General features: G+C 38.1%; 1 protein-coding gene across 7 annotated transcripts in view; it reads right to left on the reverse strand.

Moving 5' to 3' along the window:
• syngap1b (synaptic Ras GTPase activating protein 1b) overlaps positions 1 to 20,934 on the reverse strand; it is a 172,420-nt gene that overhangs the window by 64,605 nt on the left and 86,881 nt on the right. The window contains exon 1 of one of the 7 annotated variants that reach the window (XM_052144286.1): positions 6,882 to 6,970. The exons of the other annotated variants lie outside the window; for them this stretch is intronic. The gene's annotated coding sequence lies outside the window, so the exon portion shown is untranslated. Of the gene's footprint in view, positions 1 to 6,881; positions 6,971 to 20,934 lie in introns of those variants that run through there. 7 annotated transcript variants of the gene reach the window in all.

Consider the following 20,934-nt stretch of genomic DNA (forward strand, 5'->3'; position numbering starts at 1 on the left):
ATGGTATATGAAAATGATGATCATTCAAAACCATATTATATCAAAGTACCACTGTATTACCGTTTAATTGCGTCACAGTACCACCACAGTACATTGTAAAACAGTTAAAATAAGAGAGTCAAATAAGGACAGTTTCAACAAATTATTCAGTAGTTACATTCAATTAATTACTCTCAATCTATCTACAGATTTCAATATAAATTTCAGAAGGTCCAAAAATAAACTAGAGATGCAATTCACTTTAAAGGCTCACTTTAAATGGTCACAAGGGATAACAAGTGTGTAAAAAGTACAAATTAATGTTTTTATGTTCCCCCTTATAAACGTCCTTTAGGAAGCGCAGGGCTTAATGGACTGATTCTGGTTGCAGGCCAAAGGTTACGATTCCTTTTAATTATGCAAAACTGAAAGCCAACGTAAAGCTCGATACTTCCATTTATTTCAGTTCTCTCTCGATCCTTTTTTTATCTAAATCCAGGCTCTTTATTTGGTTGCCATGGCAACATTTTTCTAGTACCTTACATTTGACTAACAGAGACACATGATGAAACACTAAAGTGATGGAACACAGACCCACACACATGTGAACACACATGTCATAGAGGACAAGACGGTTAAATGGACAAGGAACTAAAAAAGAGCAGCCAGGATATTCTTCAAAAATTCCTTTTGTGTTCAGTGTATGAAAGAAAGCCATATGGTTTTAAAATGACATGAGTGTGAGTAAATTACAGAATTTTCATTTTGGGGTGAACTATTCTTTTAATATTCTTTCCAACATAGATGTGTAAAAGTATGTTCCTTTGTGCACAGCTCTGTGTGGGTGAGAGCGTGTGTGTGTGTACTTTTTATTCTCAATGTAAATCTGATGTCAAGCTAAAAGCCGGAGCTGAAGTGTGTGGGTGGAATCAGCTTCAAGCTTCATTCCCTTTGAGAGAGACAGAACAGAAGAGAAAGAGAGAGAGAGACAGTGAGAGGAGGGGGGGGGGGGGGAAATGATAAAAGTGAAACTAATGGAAAATAAATGACAATAACTCCTCAGTCTCTGATTGATACGTGTGGAATTGCAAACTGATCGATATGTATGCCTAAAATGGATTTGTAATGGTGATTAGGGCTTGCCAATAAGAATAAAGGATTGAAAACAATATTATTTGAAATGAAGGCTTATTGAGAATGGGTGTTAAAGGGATAGCTCACTTAAAAATGAAAATTCTGTCATTAATTACTCTCCCTCATGATGTTCCAAACCTGTACGCTGCAAATTTTTTTGTGGAAAACAAAAGGATAACTGTTTTTTTCCAATGTGCTATTAAGTCCTTGTGGTCACATAATGATTCGACTCAATCCGAATCACCTCAAAAATGCCTCCTCGTCTGAGTCCGTCAACCCACACATCTTATCACATGGCTTGTTGAGCGTGTTGCCACAGAGATATAGCGCGTGTGGAGGCTTCACGCCATCCACGCTCAACTCACCATGCGCCCCACAGAGAACGAACCACATTATAGCAACCACAAAGAGATTACCTCATGTGACTCTACCCTCCCTAGCAATCGGGCCAATTTGGTTGCTTAGGAGACCTGGTTGGAGTCCCTCAGCATGCCCTGGGATTCAAACTAGCAAACTCCAGGGGTGGTATCCAGCATCTTTTACCACTGAGCTACCCAGGCCCCCCACAATTACATATTTTGACATCAGCGCATGACTTTTAACATTTGCTTTACATAACCAACTGCATTTATAAGCATTCGACACACGTTATTCGAGAATGGTCAAATTGCGTTTAGCTCAACTGTCCAAAGTAGTAGTCCTGAAAAGCATGCAAGTCGATACATGAGCCACAAAATGACATGGTTGCTTCAGCAGTTGTTTTTAGGCCAAAATTAGCTTTTTATGTCTCTATCAGTGTGGCAGCGGGGGCGTGGTCAAGCACCCGTCCGGGAGAGAAAAGCGGTAAGGGCGCTTACACCTGAGCTAAATTATGTCTAACACCTGTGTCTAATTTCAGTAAGCATGGGGAGAGCGGCATATAAAGCAGCAGCGACAGAGCCTCGAGGGCGAGAGAGAGAATGACAAGGGAACCCAGTGTTCCCACGAAAGACATTAATGTGTACTGTGTAAAAGGAATATTAAAAACCCTGTTATCTGAGGAAGTTTTCCTGTGTTTTCCCTCTCTCAGAGCGAGAGCGTTCCACAATCAGTTAGTGTAGGTTTGGGGTAAGTAGGTACGTTTTGTTAATGTAAAATTCAAAAGGCGCTTTAAGCACCACAGAGTGTACAATTAACCAAAAAACTGCCGTGATATGTGTATTCATAATTTTTCAGAAATGTTGCCATCATCATGTCATATTCTGTAGATCAGATTGTAAACTTTGATCTGTAACCAGAGGTGGAAAGTAACGAATTACATCTACTCTCGTCAAAGTACTTGAGTACATTTTTCACAGAATATTTTACATACTAGTACTTTTTTACTTACTTTACTTGAGTTGATTATTCATATTGACTTCATATTTTTCACCACAATTACAAAGTAATTTTTTTTTAAATATTTCTGAATTTTTGGGAAGAAGAACGTTCTAAGTGTTAAATCTGTTTATAAACTAAAACACGCTGTGTGCGGCTCAACAGAAGCCTGCAGGGCACAGCATCATGAGCTCAGCAGCTCTCATAAACTGCCACTGGTGTCCTCTCTTCTCTAGCTTCTCCAAGACTTTCTACCCTGTCACTATACAAGTGATACTGTAATATGGTGATTTTCTGCATATTTCATTTTATTCTGGGAAGGAGCCATTCATTCGGGTACGAGGGAACCGCCTGAACACTTTTAACCACTGATCAAACTTAATTTGTTTTTAAGGTGGGCAATTAACACACGTAGTTTGATATATATGTGGGAATATCTTGTTTACTTGCAACTTTATGTTTAAAACAAACTTTTTATATACCTTAGAAAGATACAATGACAATATGTCAGAAATTAACATTGACTCTGAAAAACTGACAAAAATATCTCAGAAATTCAAAATATGGGGGCACAAAATGCCCATGCAATGAGTTCCTGTGTTTTATTAATAATATCTGATATAGTTACAATTGCATACTGTACATTGCGATCTTCTTTTGAATTTCAATGAACTTTTCTGGTTTTGCCATCTGGTTCATCGCACCATCGATCTTCGTTTCTAACAATCCGCATCAGTTCGGTATTGAACTCCTGCATTATATTCCTGTAACAATTCACAAGATGGGCAAGGAGGAAGCTGGGACCAGCTTGACAAACACGTAGACATTTATTTCGTAATTCATAACATAAAACAACTTCACATGCTGCTTCCCCGCAGACACATCGAACACACACACACAGCTTCATGGGTCTCTCTCTCTCTCTGCCTGACACTGTCTCCTCTCCTTAGATACTCCCATTACCCCTCACTGGATTTCGAGACAGGTGTGGCACACAGGTGGAACTCATTCACCAGACGCTGCTCGAATCTGACCTGCTCACCACATACCCCCATTGCAAAACTCAGGCTGGGGAATTCTCCGGGCTGTGACCTACCCCTCCAAACCCCCACCCCCCCTTCCTAGGGAGGGAGCATTGGCATGTCAGAATGGTGTCATGCACGTGCCTGGGAGTGGGAACAGGCCGAGGGATGGGGTGGGGAGGCTGAGAAAGATGGGCTCACCGGCCCCAGACATGCTGTCGACTGGTCCTCAGCCACTCCTCCGCCTCCTGTCAGACGACAGCCGTTCTTCCGTCCCCTGGTGGACGGCAGCTGTTCCTCTGCCTCCCGGCAGATGGCAGCAAGTCCTCCATCCCCTGGTGGATGTCAACGGCTCCTCTGTCCAATAATGGATGGCAGCGGTTCCTCCAGCTCCTGGAAGCCAGTGACTCCTCCGTCCCCTGGCAGACAGCAACGGCTCCTCCTCCTGCTGGATGGCAGCGGCTCCTCTGCTTCCCAGAAGAAGGAAGCAGCGAGGACTCCACGACAGTGGGCACCAGTGTAACCGATTCACAAGATGGGCAAGTTGGAAGCTGGGACCGGCTTGACAAACACAGACATCTATTTACACACACACATAAGATAAATAGCTTTTCAGCCCAATACATAAACACACATAGGTGCCTGCATCTCTCTCTCTCTCTCTCTCTCTCCGTCTGCCGCTGTCTCCTCTCTTTAAATATTCCTACCGCCCATATATATATATATATATATATATATATGTTAAATGTGGAGCAACTCTCAAAGGTGAGTCCTCTATTGGCTACAGAAAATGGCTTATTTTCTTGTTAAGCAAATAGAAATAGAACAGATGCATTGAATTATGTCTTGTTTAACATTAAACAAAATCGGACAGGATATACCTCAGATTCAAAAACACTGCAGAGTCTAAGTATGCGATGAAAAGCAGTTAGCATTTAAATTAACTGACACCATTCATTAACTTCCGACTGCAATAGTTTGATCAAAGGTTATGGGTGATTCTATGTTTATGATTAAGGGGGATTTAATTATTTTGATTCCACAAAACAAAAACAAACCTAGTTTTATAGAATAGATCGAAATAGATTTAAAACTTTGTAGTGTCTTTAATGACTTAATCCTACTTTCTGTGAGTTTTGAAATGTTACATTTGAAGAATTCCTCCCTCACACAGCCTTTTGATCAAAATCAGATAAATTATCCATTGCACTTTTTTCCTAAGAACATATTAAATTTTCAATTAATTTGGTAGTTACGTACATATATGTAGAGTTTTGATTTTTTTAATAGTGATAAAAAGAAATACTGCCCTATTACTGTTGTCATTACATCACGAAAGCATTTCAGAGAACAACTATAGAGTTTCAAGTTATCATGAAAATGAGTGACCATAAACATTCGACAACAGGCGTCCTGTGTACCAAAATATGGGACATTCGCTGGGGTGGTGGAAAGAAGCTTGTTTTTTCTGCTGTACCATCAATGTTGCGCAATTCCTGCCACAGTACTGGCAGCTATTCTTACTCGAATTATCGATTTGACAGACGGTCGGATGACAAAACTGTCATTGAACACTTATAACTAATTTTAGCTAACCTAGCTAAGGTGATTTTCATGTGGGTCTTACCTTCAAATGTCCTGTCAATTAAAATGTTTACCAAATGTAACTGTAATTTGATAACATTGAGTTTCTATGTTACTGTAATGGATTACAGTTACATATTTTTTGTATCCTGATTACGTTACACCAATACAATTTTACATTATACCACAAGCCTGCTCACAGGCTAGAAATAAATACACCAGAATTAAGTCTAACAGATGTACATCAATTAAATTACTAAAGATTTAAATCAGAAATGTAGGCAGAGATATGTGTCAAACTAAATGAAAATAATTATCGGTAAAAGACCCTTTTCAAATATACGGGTTTGGAACATGGAAGTAAACTATAGCAGGGTAAACATCTATAGGTAAGATAAATGGTGGGTAAAAATATAGATTCTCCTATGCATCGCGATCTTCGTTATAATGATCTCTTTTAACTGTGCAACCCTCCACTACAATTAGAGGAAATTTTGCACTATATGACAAAAATGTGTATTGGCAACTGGCTGGTAAATGTTTAGATTTCACTTTCCAGTGATTGTGTAGTATAGTGGTGGAGTATTTAGCAGCAAGATCCTTGCTGATCCAAGATCAACACTGAGCGTTGTTCCGTGTAATGTGTGTCCAAAGATCAGATCCACGTGACCATTTGTCATTAAGTTAGGTCTCTTTTAAAACCCATTCTGTTCTTTACAGTCAGAAACAACAAAAAATAAATGCTTAATTCGAATCACATGTAGGACAGATGAGATAAAGCCATTCGCGTTAACATGCACCAATTAACATGCGTCTTTCTTAAAGAGACATTACTGGTTCATAACGTGTTCAACAGATCAATGTAAACACCTGTAAATTGTAAAAATAAATCGTATTTATTGATTGAATACATGGATTTGTTCATTTTAAAGCTAAAGTGTGACTAAAATTATCAAAAAATAATCAAATAAAATAAGTAAAATTTATATTTTTGTATTATACCTAGTAAGAAGGTCCCCTGTATATTTAACAGCATTATCTGGGAGAGAATTTCCTTCATTTGTAAACAAAAGAGACATTATAACTAAAATATAAACATATGAATCGATATGGAATCGAGAGCTTCTGAATCGGAATCGAATCAAATTGGGAATTCTGTATCAGTACTCAGCCCGTATGTTTCAACAACTTTCCAAAAGAGGAAAAAAGTAAAGAGACTAATTCCAGGGTTATATAATACAAAGTATAATGTGATAAATGTATGCAAAATAATTGAAAATATAAAAAAGTTGTCATGATTTTTGCTGCTAAATATGGCGAAAATGCGCCATTACAGTCTGTAAAAAGGGTCCATTATTGTTCAGGAGGGGAAGTACAACTAGCCAATTAGGATGAGGATTTACTTATGCGGTCATCCGATTGTTTGGAATACATTTATCTAAAAAAACTAAACAAAAAAAAGTTACATTATCATCAAAGTTAAGGAAAGTCAGCTTTTAAAAGACTACATGTTACTGCACATGTAACATGTACACATGTAACATGTTACTGTACATGTGTACATGTTACATGTGTAACGATTCTTCAATAATTCTCCTAAAAAATAGCAGCATACAGATTTGGAATAACATGAGTGTGAGTAAATATTGACTACTGTGAACTGTTTGGTTTCTGTTGTCTTTCTAGTCTTTACCATTTTAAGTTTAAATGCATTCAACTAAATGAAGTTCCTGATTTAAATATTGAATCAACATGCTTGGAATGATCACATCTGCAGATGTTCAGATTACGGAGATAAATTCCTACCTGCGGAAAGAATTGTAATCCCTTATTCCTGGTTACTTATTCCGTCCAGGATCCAGAAGCAATTTCAAGCCACCAAGAAAGACAAATGGTCCAAATTGTCCTTCTCCAAGCATGTTCTAGTCTGGACTTTTAAGTCCCTTGCTTGTGTTTAACTTGAGAATGATTCCTGTCCATCAGTATGTCAAGTCCACCTCTATGGGTCAACAGATATGTGGATGTACACACCTGCGTGTCAAGCATGTTTGCCTGTATTCAAGTGTCTATGTGCACCATACACTCTCAAAAGTCTTTGAAACTTCTCAGACTGAAGATCCAATTTTTAGCCACAAAATAAATCCTCATATAAAATCGCTTAATCTTATTTTCCCCCAAAAATCTTATATGCAATAATTAAAAACTCTGCATGTTCTTTAACTTTCACTAATACACCAAAATTCTCATCGTAAGTGTCAATCTTAACTAGAGACATGCATATATGCATCTAATTGAATTATTGCAATCATATCTAGGCTAAATACCATAGTAATTTGGTTAACATTAAGATGGATTAATTATTATGTAATGTATTTCGCCTATACTATTTTTATGACTTCTATTTCGATTAAATATGCAGTCTAAAAGGTATTTACCTACAAGAGTACTGAGAATTTGTTATGCACTAAATTGTTCTACGAAATATTTACACAAATGTTTGCATTATATTTATTAAAGGACAAATCCGGAGTGTCCAACTGTTAGAATTGTTCATGGGTCTCTTTTCTCCTTCTTGTCTCAGTCACTCTCTCCACCTCTGACAGAGGTTTTTCCTCAACAGAGTGCCTGGCGGGGAGATCCTGGTCCCGGCAGCGCACACCGGCACCTTTACGCACGATCCCGAACCGACAAACCACTTCCCTTCTGCTTTTACCGTGGTTACCAACACCAGATCTGCGTTGAAACTCTCTCATGTTTTACTTGAGCGATATTTACAGACGCCGTTTAGCGTTTTAACTGAGCTATCGATGATTTAAAGACTATGCAAGAACTTTCCCGCAGAATCAGGTTAAACCAAATCATGCCCACACATGACTAATTAATATATTCTAAGCGTTCACATCCTAAAACAGTAAAACACATGCATCCGATATGCGTGCAAGTGTAAAATGTGTGTGCAAGTTGGAGGCAGACTTCTCCGCAGTTCTTTGCCGGTGACACTGATGCATAAAATCCCCAGAGCTCATGGAGTACAGACGTTAAAAAATGCAGCACAGGGTTTAAAATTCCCTTTAAATGATTTGTGCCCAAAACTGATACACTGATAGTGATGAATTAAAGCTCCGGATGTGAAGATTCATCTTAAGAAAATGACAGAGAGGTCATTGCACGAGGACTTTGCTTAAAAGCGAATCCGAAATGACCTCCCAAATCCTTTGGAACTCCGTCTTGCTGTATTCCGTCACTATTTTTGCTAGTTTCCAGTCATACGTACAAGAATATCATCAGCAAAGCAAAGCATCCTCTCATGCGATTGTCCTTGTCTTTACTGCGCTCTCGCTCAGAGAGGAGTGGAGATGAGAGGAGAGGGGCTGAGCTGGACAGGGGGGGTGGGGAAGAGATGAGATTTGATGGAGAGAACTTCATGTAAAAGCCTGGGGGCAAACTCTCTCTCTCTCTCTCTCTCTCTCTTTATATCTTTCACTCACTCTTTCACTCTCTCAACACTCTCTCTCTCTCTCACACACACACACACACACACACACACACTAGTCCGGGTGTGTGGATGTGATGCTTGCAGGCAGTCAGTGAGTGGAGAGGCTTCTAGAGGCAGGTTATGTGGGAGGAATGTGTGTAATTACACAACTACACAAGCTAAAGACAAATGACAATGTAGACGAAACTCTGAGAGTGCACATGTAGTAAAGAGACACTGTTACCTGTACTCTAGTTTTTATCTTTGCTATTAATTGTCTTATATAAGTAGAGTTATACATTTTCTGTAGAAAATGTGATTGATGTTTGCCAGTCTAAAAATGATCGTCATGATGCTAGGGTGTTGCGGGTGGTTGCAAATGTGATTACTAAGGTGTTCTAAGTGGTTTCTTGCACGTTGCTATGTGGGTGCAAGGGTGTTCTGTGTGATTGCTTACTGGTGTTGTTGAAAGAGCCCATGCCTCAAGTCTTTGTATTATTCTGGTCCCTTTGGCTCAGGCCTATCCTTCAATCTAATTCCACATCTACACTAATAAGTTCTATTTCTTAACGTCATAATTTTCCAAATGATGTGATACTGGAAAAAGTTTTGAAAATCTGTTTTCCATTTCTGTTTTATAATGTCATAGTTCCTCAAATTATACAGTCCTTTAGAGCGTTTTCCAAAATCTCTGTTTTCTGTTCTGTTAATTGTTTTCAGAATTATCTAGTACTTGTTAAGAGTCTTCAGAAGTCTCCACTTTTCCATTTTCTGTTTCTTAATGTCATTGCTTTCCAAAGTATGCGATACTGAAGAGCGTTTTCGAAATTCTCAGTTTTCTATTTCTTAACATCATCGTTTTCCAAAGTATGCTTGAGTATAAGGAACCCGAGAGCATTCTCTTTTACATTTTTTGTTTCTTAATATTTAAGTATGTGGTACTGGAGAGCGCCCTGCGATGGACTGGCGACCTGTCCAGGGTGTCCCCCGCCTTTCGCCCAATGTTAGCTGGGATAGGCTCCAGCCCCCCGCGACCCTGTACACAGGATAAGCGGTTGACGATGGATGGATGGATGGATGGTACTGGAGAGCGTTTTCGAAAATCTCCCTTTTTTAGTAAAGGAAAATGGTGTTCAAGTGTTGACGAGAGGTGTAAACGTGACAAAATTACACACCACAGTTTAATACTTAGTGTTAGGGGTTCGAATTCCTAACTAAAAGCAACTGTAATAGTGGTGCTTGTCATAGTTATATACGTATATCTGCTAAAAGTTTATTTAAACAGCTTGTAGATTACACTAGCATATAGATGGCAAGCAAGCTTCTTGACATGGATTAGATGTGGTCTTTAACACATCAACAATCACGCCCACATTGAATAAACAAGGCTTATTGATGGTTTTAATCAAGAACGTTCATTTTCAGAAGTGCTCTGTTTAAATGATCAGCGTGTTATAGAGACATGTGTTTCCATGACAACTGCAAGCCCAAGCCTGGCCCACATGCCTGAGACAGCCAGCACTGAAGTTGAGCCATTGACGCGAGACAGAGCTGGACAAATCTTCAGTGGAGAGGCATTTTAATTTATGACATAGATGACCAAGTACCTCTGAAGTATCTATATACCTTTTATTCCAGAAGATCCAGATAGGTAGATCAATATTTTTTGAAAGAGTAAGATCTAAAACACACATTTATTCAGAAATTACTGTACCATGTATTTGTTGTAGTTTACTTTGCATAGCTGAAAATACGTCTGTCTGCCTCATTGGATACCATGCATTAAATGGTATATTTGTGCACTTAGCAATTCAGTAGGAATTTCCATTCAGCAATACTGTGACTATTTAAAATGTAAAAATGATGCAACTTGGATATTCTAATTGCACAACATATGAAATCAGTATTGTAATTAAACAAATAAGTCTTAAGTTCTTCAAAACCCCAAAAATGTATACAAAATGTAATATTTATACTCAGGGAGAGATGATAATATAGTATAACATTCTATATCATTATGGTAATTTAATGGTCAAAAAATGTAATATTCTTTGCTTACTTACAAGTTGCTATTGGATTACATTACATTACAACCCAAAATGCATCAATTTGAAAATCAAAGATGATGATTATTGATTATATTCCTATTTTGAAGTAAAAATACACATTAAGATATTTTTTCCCCTTTGTGACTTAATAATTCATGCATCAGAGGGTTAAATCCATTTGCCTAGTTCTGAGTTTTAATGCAACTTAGAAAGCAAGATTCAAGATCCAAGATTCACCATGAGTCTCATTCTTTCTCTTGCTTTTCTAAATTCCTCCCCTCTCTCTTTCATTTTTCCTTTCTCTCTTGCAGTCTGTCTGCTCTATAACTATTTCCATGGTTACCATCAGCTATCTTAGCCTAAGCTCATTGTACCCTTTCCTCTCTTGTATTTTCTTTCAGCTCCTCAATTTGTCTGACTGTGTTCGTTAGCATACAATTACACCCATCTGAGAAGCTGCCTGCTTTAAAGAAACTGCCCAAAGCACAGGACAATCAAAGAGGAGATCTCTTGAGCATCTCAACTGTTTCTTGCAGTCAAACATGAGATTAATTAGGGAACAAATGAAGACTTTCGCAGAAAAATCTCACATGTGTCTCCTCTAGAGTTTCAGAAGAGATCTCAACAGTGTCGGATGGCTTACATATAAATTATTGCATATTATATATGGATAGTAGAAAGTATTTTTAACATTAAAAATAACACACTTCACCTCTAACATAACATAACTGATAACTTTCGGTTTCTTGCAGTACAAGACTTCGCTTAAGAACTACAACTGTCATATGCCAAAAACTACAAACATGGTGATGAGACCGACAGAGCATTATCAGTTCATCAAGTTTTTATAACATAAAATCAACATTAAACGTTATGTAAGTTTAGCTGAATGATGTGAGGAGAAACTACTTTGTTCTCGCTGTAAGATGCTGATCGACTCATCTGAAGGTGATCTGTCAAGCAGCTCCTTCTACAGTAATCAGAATTGGGTACAAGTGATTAACAATCCCCATCTTAACATCATGCATTCTTTTATGTCCATCTACTGTATTTGTATTGCTTATTGTGGATCCTTTTGTGTGTCCTTATGTGGTTATTTTGTCAACAACAATCATAAAGGAAAAGTGTCAGCACCATATTGGTTAAAACAGGATTATCACAAACAGAATATTAATAAAATTAACACAATTGTTTGTTCTTATTTTATTTGTGTCATTTATTGCATCACTGAAATATAGTGGAGGTCAGATTCTCTTTCAAGGACTGATGTAGTGATGTAAACTAGGGATGTGCAAAACTACCAATTTCCATAACAGACAAGCAGTCGGATGGTTGTTTGAACGATTAGTCGACTAGTTGGTGTTAAGGACAATAATGTATATACAGGCTCCATAATGTTCACGTTACCCCTATTAGACACCTTTTAGAGGGATATATGAACGTAGCATTTCAACATGGTAACTAACGTATATTCAACAATTAAAAGGCAAAATATTTATAACATCTTATTGGACAAGTGCAGAACTGCAAGGTAATGAAGCGTGTACACATAATCTAGTTAATGACACTGAGTAGTTTACCCTTATTTTTACTGTGGTGACTATATTAATCTCACAATTAATTTGAAGTCTCCCATTAAAACTATTTACTAAATTATTAATGTTAATAGTCGACCACACTAATCGACTAGCCAGTCGACTAGTCAGTTGATTAGTCAACCACTGTAGCAAATCCCTAAAGTAAACAGTATGTGACGCTGACAAAGAACTGATCCAGCACAATGTCATTCAAGTGTTCTGTCTTTCCGACATGGTATAACATTCAAATTAAGTAGATACTACTAGATTTTTACTTTAGTTGATGATGAATAATAAGATCACATCTTTAACTTTAAATATAATTGTTATCTGTGTTATATTTCATTTGCAACATATTGTGAACATCACACATTGAATAGAGATAATGATAGGAAAAGAGATAAGTTTGTTTTGCATTAACTACACATAACATGCATCATTATATAATCACATCAGTGGCTCTCCACATGAAACACCCTGCAACAGATTTTTAATGACACGCAACAAAGCATTGTAGGATATCATAACTGAAATGAAATGAATAATAATAATGAGTGATAGTAAAAATGAAATGAGGTACATGCATACAAGTTACAAGCTGATGGCAGTCCAAAGTTACAAAGGTTTTTGCACTTCTTCAAGGATGAACAATATGACATTGATGAGTTTGCAGGTTAGTGTATGAAACCGGTGCAACTGTGCATACTGATCAATTAGAAATGGCGACATGTATTATGCTATTTCATTGTATATTTCTTTGAATAGGTCTTTCATTCAAGCTGTCAAACAACAAAAAGGCATACTTGTAACTGAAAATAAAATGTGTAGGCTTTATGAAAGATACTTATACACAATATATCATCCAGTAATGATAATAATTTTGGTCAAATTTAATGGAAAACTATGTGAGTTATGCCCAATGCAATGCAGAATTTTTAACAGCCTCCAAAGACAGTGAACACGTGGTGTGAGCGTACATACCTTCATAGAAAATAATTGTTTTGAATTTTAGAATGCGGCATGCCGTCTGCCAGAAACGTCCGGTGTGCCACCCTCTTTAATGTACCCTGCCGCTCACACTAAACCAAAGTTCAGTCAAGCCAACTCTCTGAAAGATTTAGCATGTGAATGTGGGTATGGCATATTGATAGGATATTTGTCTTTGGTAGACTATATCTGGTATGCTGCTGCTGCTGCTGCTACAGAGCAAGCATGAAGGCTTGTTACCACTAGAAAAACACATGCATATGAAGTTAGCATGTGGACATGCTGCTGCTGCACAATGAGACAAAATGCTGCATTGAGCATGTGTTACATGCTGCTGCACACATATACATAAACAATTCCTGTGTAGCAGATCTAGGCAGGTGGAAGCAGGGGTGGAGGTGGGTTTCAGAGAAAAAAGCTTAACCAGCTTAATTGCAAAATTGAGCCATTTAAATAAAACACCAGGAGAGAGATGCAAGATGATTGGCTACCCAATAACAAGTCAGAGAACCAATCAGCTAACACCAAGCTAGCCGATTGGCTAACAGATAACAAGTCAAAGAGCTTAAGCCACATAGTCGCATGAACTTTGGTCATTTGTGTTGAGAAATATATGAAAAGACATAGGCTATTGTTCAACGAGCAGCCCTAATTATATCTGAAAAGATCCAACATACACCAATGAGCCAAATATTATGACCACTCACAGGTGAAGCGAATATCATTGATCATCTCCTAACAAGGCCACATGTCAAGGTCTGGGTAGAGTAGATGGTAAGCAAACAATCAGTTTTCGTATTCAATGTATTGAATGCAGGAGAAATGGGCAGGAGTAAAGACCTGAGCGATTTTGACAAGTGCCAAATTGTTATTGCCAGACGACTGGGTCAGAGCATCAGCAGTTGCTCCCGGTCAGCAGTGGTGAGTACCTACCGACAGTGGTCAGATGAGGGACAAACTACAAACCAGCGACAATGTGCTGGGCACCCAAGGCTCATAGATGCCCGAGGGAAACAAAAGGCTATCCCGACTGATATGAAACAACAGAAGATCTACTAAGACAAAGAAAATTTTAATAATGGTTATGAAAAGTATGTTTCACAACACTTGTGTTTATGCGTAGCCGCAGACAAGTCAGAGTGCCCATGATGACCATTGTCCACCGTCGAAAGTACCTACAATGGGCACGCGAGCATCAGAACTGAACCGTGGAGCAGTGGAAGAAGGTCGCCATGTCCAATGAGTCCCCTTGTCTTTAACATCACGTGGACGGCCATGTAAGTGTGCACCATTTACAGTGGAAGTGATGGCACCAGGATGCACTGTGTTAAGACGAAAAGGCAGTGGAAGGAGTGTGATGCTCTGAGCAATGTTCTGCTAGGAAACTCTGGGTTGGCCATTCAGGTGGATGTCAATTTGACACGTGCCACCTACCTAAACATCGTTGCAGACCAGGTAAACCCCTTCATGGCAATGGTATTCCCTGATGGAAGTGGCTTCTTTCAGCAGGATAATGCACCCTGCCACACTTCACACATTGTTTGGGAAGGGTTTGAGGAACACAAGGTGTTGCCCTCGCCCCCAAAGTCCCCAAATCTCAATCCGATCGAGCATCTGTGGTATGTGCTGGACAAACAAGTCTCATGCTGGCTCCACTTCGCAACTTACAGGACTTGAAGAATCTGCTGCTAATGTCTTGGTGCCAGATACCACAGGACACCTTCAGGGGTCTGGAAAATCCCAGAAGATCAACAGTTACAAAAATAATCAAACCAGCCCATCTGGCACCAACAATCATGCCACGGTCCAAATCATTTAGATCACATTTTTCCGTTCTGTGGACGGAAATGCCTTTTTGAATCGAGAGGTCAACAGAGAATGGCCAGACTGGTTCGAATAGACAAAGTCTACAGTAACTCAGATAACTGCTCTGTACAATTGTGGTGAGTAGAATAGCATCTTAGAATGCAATTCTGAGATGTGGGTTAGTGCTGTTTTGGCGGCACAAGGGGGACCTACATAATATTAGGCATGTGGTTTTAATGTTGTGGATGACCGGTATAGGTAATCATTTGGAACCTCTGTGCAATATGTCCCAAGCCTAGATTGTACATCCCAATTGTTGCAAATTTTTTTGCTACACACTAGTATACACTTTTCCATCAAAAAAAGAGTACATACGTTAAGGGCATAGTATAAGTAGGTGAATTGATAAGCAGCAAATCTCTTCCATCAGTAGAATTCTCGTTGTAACCAGTGCAATCAATACAGAGAATTTAACAAAGCACTCATCATCACTACAGTTCACAGATAAAAATTCCGCCCACCTCCCTCAGTTTCACCACCTACTGGGATCAACACCAAACAGCAGCCGGGCAAGACGAACACACATTGATACACATCAGCCACACACTGGCAGCTTTGTGGGTTTTTTTTTCTGTTCTGCACCAGACCTGTGTGTCTCACACCTTGAGAGTGAAAAATCACAACCAGAGGACAATTTTATTGCTCAAAGTTTGCTCTTTCTTAACCTAGAGTAGGAGACTTAAAGGAATAGTTCACCCAAAAATTGTAATACTGTCCAATTATTGTTCCAAACAATAGAAATGTAATTTATAAACGCAGCCAACTTATAACTAATTGAATACTGAGAAGTATTAATAAAACTGTTCAAATTAATTATTTCATTCAATATTTGTGACTGCTTTAACTAAACTAAGATTTAACTAAATTAAGTCTCATGCAGAACCATTCCTACGTATATGACTCAGACTAGATGCTGCCTATGTGCAGTGTTCTAAATCAGTCACTTCTGAAGTTCTGTTTCAGTTAGAGGCAGCTGCCCATGTAGACAGTGCACAGCAAGTCAAACACTTAGGTTTTAAAGCAGCTTTGCTGTCTACTTCAGCATCCTGGCAAATCTGAGCACAGGTTGAGATCTCTTCTGGAACTCTAAGTATTTAAATAAATAAGTATATAGTTCCCATTTAATCTGCTGTCTAGGAGACACAACTGGTATATTAGAGAGATCTCCTTTGTTATTTGTCTTGCCGATGGGTGCAAATGAACTGCTTTTAATGGTTGTTAGCTTCACCAGCTCCTTCATCTGTGAAAATGAATATCTAACCCCCCATTCCCTTCACCTTGTCATGGTTGCAACACTAATGTAATCTCTTTCTCCGTGAAAAGGTGCACTGCTGGATTATGTAACAAGCCCTTTTTTCCCTTCTAATCTGCCTTCGTTATGTGCGGTACTCATTTTGAATCCTAGCAAACAAGCTATGCAGAATGCCAAAGGGACAATTATGCAGCTAAACATCTCAACCACATGGTTTTATTGCTTTTTCTCCACCAAAAAGCCACTTTTTTGGAGTCGATTCAACCCTTGTACATCCTTAGTCACATACATCGCTCCAAGGGAGAGGGAATGGGATGCTTGCAGTAACCAAAATGAATTCCTGTGTGGATGTCTGACCAATCAGGGTCCAGATTCTGACCTTTAGTGAACCACAAGGAGAGGACATTATTATTTGTGACATTTGCACACATTTCTTGGTGGCTTTTATGCCTGAGACTGTGACCATCATTTCACATCAGTTCATGACAGACAACATGATAATGAAGAAGATGACAGGAAATTATATTTTGTCTGAAATAAATTACACAATTGACAACTATTTGAGGTAACTGGATGTGACAGGTATATTAAAAGAGGGAAAGCCTGTGATACTGCTGTATCATCTTTTTTTTATACAGTGAAAGTGAATGGTGACTCAGGCTAACATTCTGCCTACTGTAGCATCTCTTTTTGTGTTCCACAGAATAAAGAATGTCATACAGATTTAGAGAGACATGAAGGTGAGTACATCTACGACAAGTAACTATCCCTTTAAGCTGTGATGGAAGAAAGTATTTTAACACAGACAATATTACACACTTAAACTTTGAGAATAAATGTGACAAGCTGGCAGCAGGTTGTAAGTGACAGACCAGATAAGGCAGGCTACACATAACAGCAGAAAGTGGCGTCGGTCTGAGCAAGAGGAATGATGGTGAAATGAGGACACATTTGAAGCGTGCACAGTACCACCTGGCTAGGCCCTGTGCCAAGACTGTTGTGTAAACTGGCAGTGCCATGCAAATGCACGTGTGAGCACACAAATGCATGCATAAATGCATGTGAAGATTACTTAGCTGTTGGCTTCTACTTGCACACTTAAACATCACTCACTGTTAAACACAACTGACACAAAATGGCGACTTTATCATTTAATACACATGCATGCACAATTACTGTTAAACGTGGTCAAATATATTAATCTGTTTTGGCCAGCAGCTCGGCACCAGGGGTGTAAATGTGAGAGTGCAATTCTTATGAAGCCTTTTACACAGTACAATGCAATGCAAAACAAACAATCAGCATTTTTGTCTTATTTTCCAGTAAAAATATCAAAACATCCTTACAACAAAATATACTTGAGAAGCAAAATGACTTAAAAGTTCCATTAAAAAAATAAAATAATTCATTACCCTCACATTTTTCCTAACTTTCTTTAAATTCTTTCTTTAAGAAATAATATACAAATGAGCAATGTTTCGTGACATCAAGAACAGACAGCTTTCAAAATGAGATGTTTCAGCAGGGTGGCACCTTTAAATGCTTTTTTAAAACTGGGGAGCAAGTTTTGAGTTCTGAAATGTAGAGTACTTTTTATAGTACAGTTACCTCTTATACGTCTAAATCAGTGGCGGCTGCTGGTCTTTCAAAGAGGGGAAGCTCATTTTCGGCCTACATTATAAACTTATTTACCCTATTTTTTGCACTAAATCAATCTTAGGTGTTGATCTGCCCTGCTGTTTAATTCAAATTTTTTCCTCGTAAGGAAGACTTTCAAATGGCTGCAAAATCAGGTCGACAATATTAGCACCGTCTGCCATCGTCGCGCAGTTTCACCCGCATCGACGCTAGCCTAGCCTACTGTATGAATGAATGAATGAATGAATGAACGAACTAACGAACGAACGAACTAGCTCTAAAACAAAAATATATTAAACTTGGTAAAACTGAAACAAGGAATGTGGTGTATAATTGTGTGAAATGTATTATGCAAATTGACTAGCAATTTCGCCAAACAAATATAAAGAAATAGGTTGCAGCAGTTTGTCTTTCGACTACACTTGAGAAATCCGCGATGGGACTGAGCGCGAAATAGCTTCAGTGACTTCTTATAGTACAGATTCGCTGTCAATCAAAAGGAGATGCAGTCTCATTCACCCCCAGAGATGCTGAGCGTCTGTGGGCGGGACATAATCGCAGCATTTATCCAATGACCGTCTATTTTCGGAGCACTGAAAAAAACTGTTCAGAGCAGCCACATTGAAGTCAATGGACGCTCGACTTCAACAGGGAAATGCACTGAACCTACGGGAATGTATGAGAAGTAAATCGAGTCAGCCGACCTGCTATATGTAATGTAGCTGATTCTGAACGAACTCGTCTTCGAGATGAACGTGTTCTAACGCATTTTTAGTCAATAAATTGTTTACACAATAGTACATATTTGACCATTATTTTTTTGACATGATAGGGGAAGCTGAGCTTCCCTTGCAGTCTTAAAGAAATCCCCACTGGTCTAAATATAAAGGAAAATGTTATTCTCCATTTCATGACCCCTTTAATTTTATGCATATTTCACGTCCCTGGAGCCCCTTGACTTTCAAAAAAGGCCTCATACATCCTTCAAAAGATCTTTGTTTGTGTTTAGCAGAAGAAAGTAAATGATGGGAGAATTATTTATTACAGCTGTCCCTTTAAGACATTTTAGATATTTTAATGTAAAACAAGACAAAAATACTAATTAAGAAGATTATGTTTGCACAGTGAATGTGAAAAAAGGGGAGATAAGAGGCTAGCTGTAAAGTTCCATCTCACAAAGTATCTGCACCTGTGAGGCCACAGTGCTGCATGCACATCATCATTTAGAGCACAAATGGCTCTAGTCTTCATGATGGTGGAAGGTAGCTGGAGAAACTGCAGACTGCATCTCAATATGCCTACTTACTGTAAACTGTGCACTAAAAGTATGTACTTTAAGTTCTGTTCTAAAACTTAGTGAGCTGCCTCACTGTCTGCTGCCTTCCAATACAGTATCCTAACAGATATCAAACCTCATAGAGTTACATAAGATCTCCAACTGTGTTAAAATTGGCCAAACTTACCAAAGTAGAAAACAAAGCTTTCTGAGCCGTCATGCCGTCTACCTTCTCAGTGACTGATTTGAAATGCTCTGAATAGGCAGCAACCTATTTGCACTGTGAATTTTAATTTAGCATGTTGCTATGTGAACAAAATAATACTCTAAAACACATAAAAGTAGGGTTGTCGGTCTAAAGATTAAACATTTTAATCGTGATTAATTGCATATTTGTTGTAGTTAATGAATGAAAATGCTGAAATTTGACACCATATATAATTATTTAGAAATACAAGTTTAAAAGAAAAATATGATACAACAAATGACTAAGTAATTTGTTTTATTTATTTTGTATTTCTGCTGTTTAGAATGCAGCCTTTTAAGGTTTCCATATTGCCATATTGCAATTAAAAACAAATTCAATCAATCATGCAGCATTAATGGATATATTACTGATAGTATGTATCTCAAAAGTCAAAGCCTGCTTGCAAGCAGTTTGGAGGGATTCCCTAATCATATAGCCTATAAGTAAGTGCCGCTTTCACAACTGTCATGTCCATTTATATTGTTGTTTCCATATTGACGTGAGAACGAGACAGAATAAAAATACAATATTACATGTTCTTAGGAGTGGCAACCCTTCTAAATATTGTGGCTATTATATTTTGTAGATTGTGCATTTGAATTTAGAAACAATTTGAGTTTTTACAAATTGTGTTACTAATTAATTATAAATTAACCATCTTTTGTTCATATCAGCATTTTCATGCTTATTACCAATATGACGATAGTTTTAATTTGGTCAATAATTGGCCAATAAATATCGTAGTTGATACATCGGTGCATCCCTACTTTTTAGTATTGAATGAAATATTTGTATATTTATAATCAATTTCTGTCATCCGCCATCTTGGATTCATTTGTTTTACTTAGCTTGGCATAATGTATTCAGAAATTGCCATTACAGTGCAGGAAACATCTGATACTGCCTTCGTTCAGATCGAATTGTTCTTCGGATTAAAAAAGTAATACACAGCATAACCAGTCAAAGCGTTTTTAACTATTCAAGTTATTTTTAAACTGAAACGGCATCCAAAAAGAATTGCGCTCCAGAGCAAGACTAAATATGAAATATAGAATAAACAGCAATATGCAACGCAACAGTCAAAGACATCCATTTAGCACATCTTTACACAGGGAAACTATTTTAAAAAGCGTGGATGGATGTAAAAATAATCAAAGTAAACAGCCCCTTAGAATTTATTCAAAATTAGGTATCTCAGGAAGCTAACTTATGAAGCCATAAAATGTTGCCTATGAAGACAGCTTACTAGGAAATGAAACAGAGCATTTTTGAGTTGGGAAAGTACATATATTATTTCCCACTTCAAAATGTGTTGCAAAGGAGAATACATTATGTCCAGTTAACAACCTGAGATTTACAGATTTTTCATTCCTCGGTTCATTTTCACTACCCTTGATTCATTATTATTCATTTAGTTTAATTTCCTGTCATTTATGCTACCCAAACGAATTGGCAAGAGAAGAAGCAGCGGTGCGTTGTTGAAGATGTGCCAG

This window comes from Xyrauchen texanus, chromosome 15, assembly GCF_025860055.1.
Source record: "Xyrauchen texanus isolate HMW12.3.18 chromosome 15, RBS_HiC_50CHRs, whole genome shotgun sequence".
In the NCBI taxonomy this organism is placed as follows: domain Eukaryota; kingdom Metazoa; phylum Chordata; class Actinopteri; order Cypriniformes; family Catostomidae; genus Xyrauchen; species Xyrauchen texanus.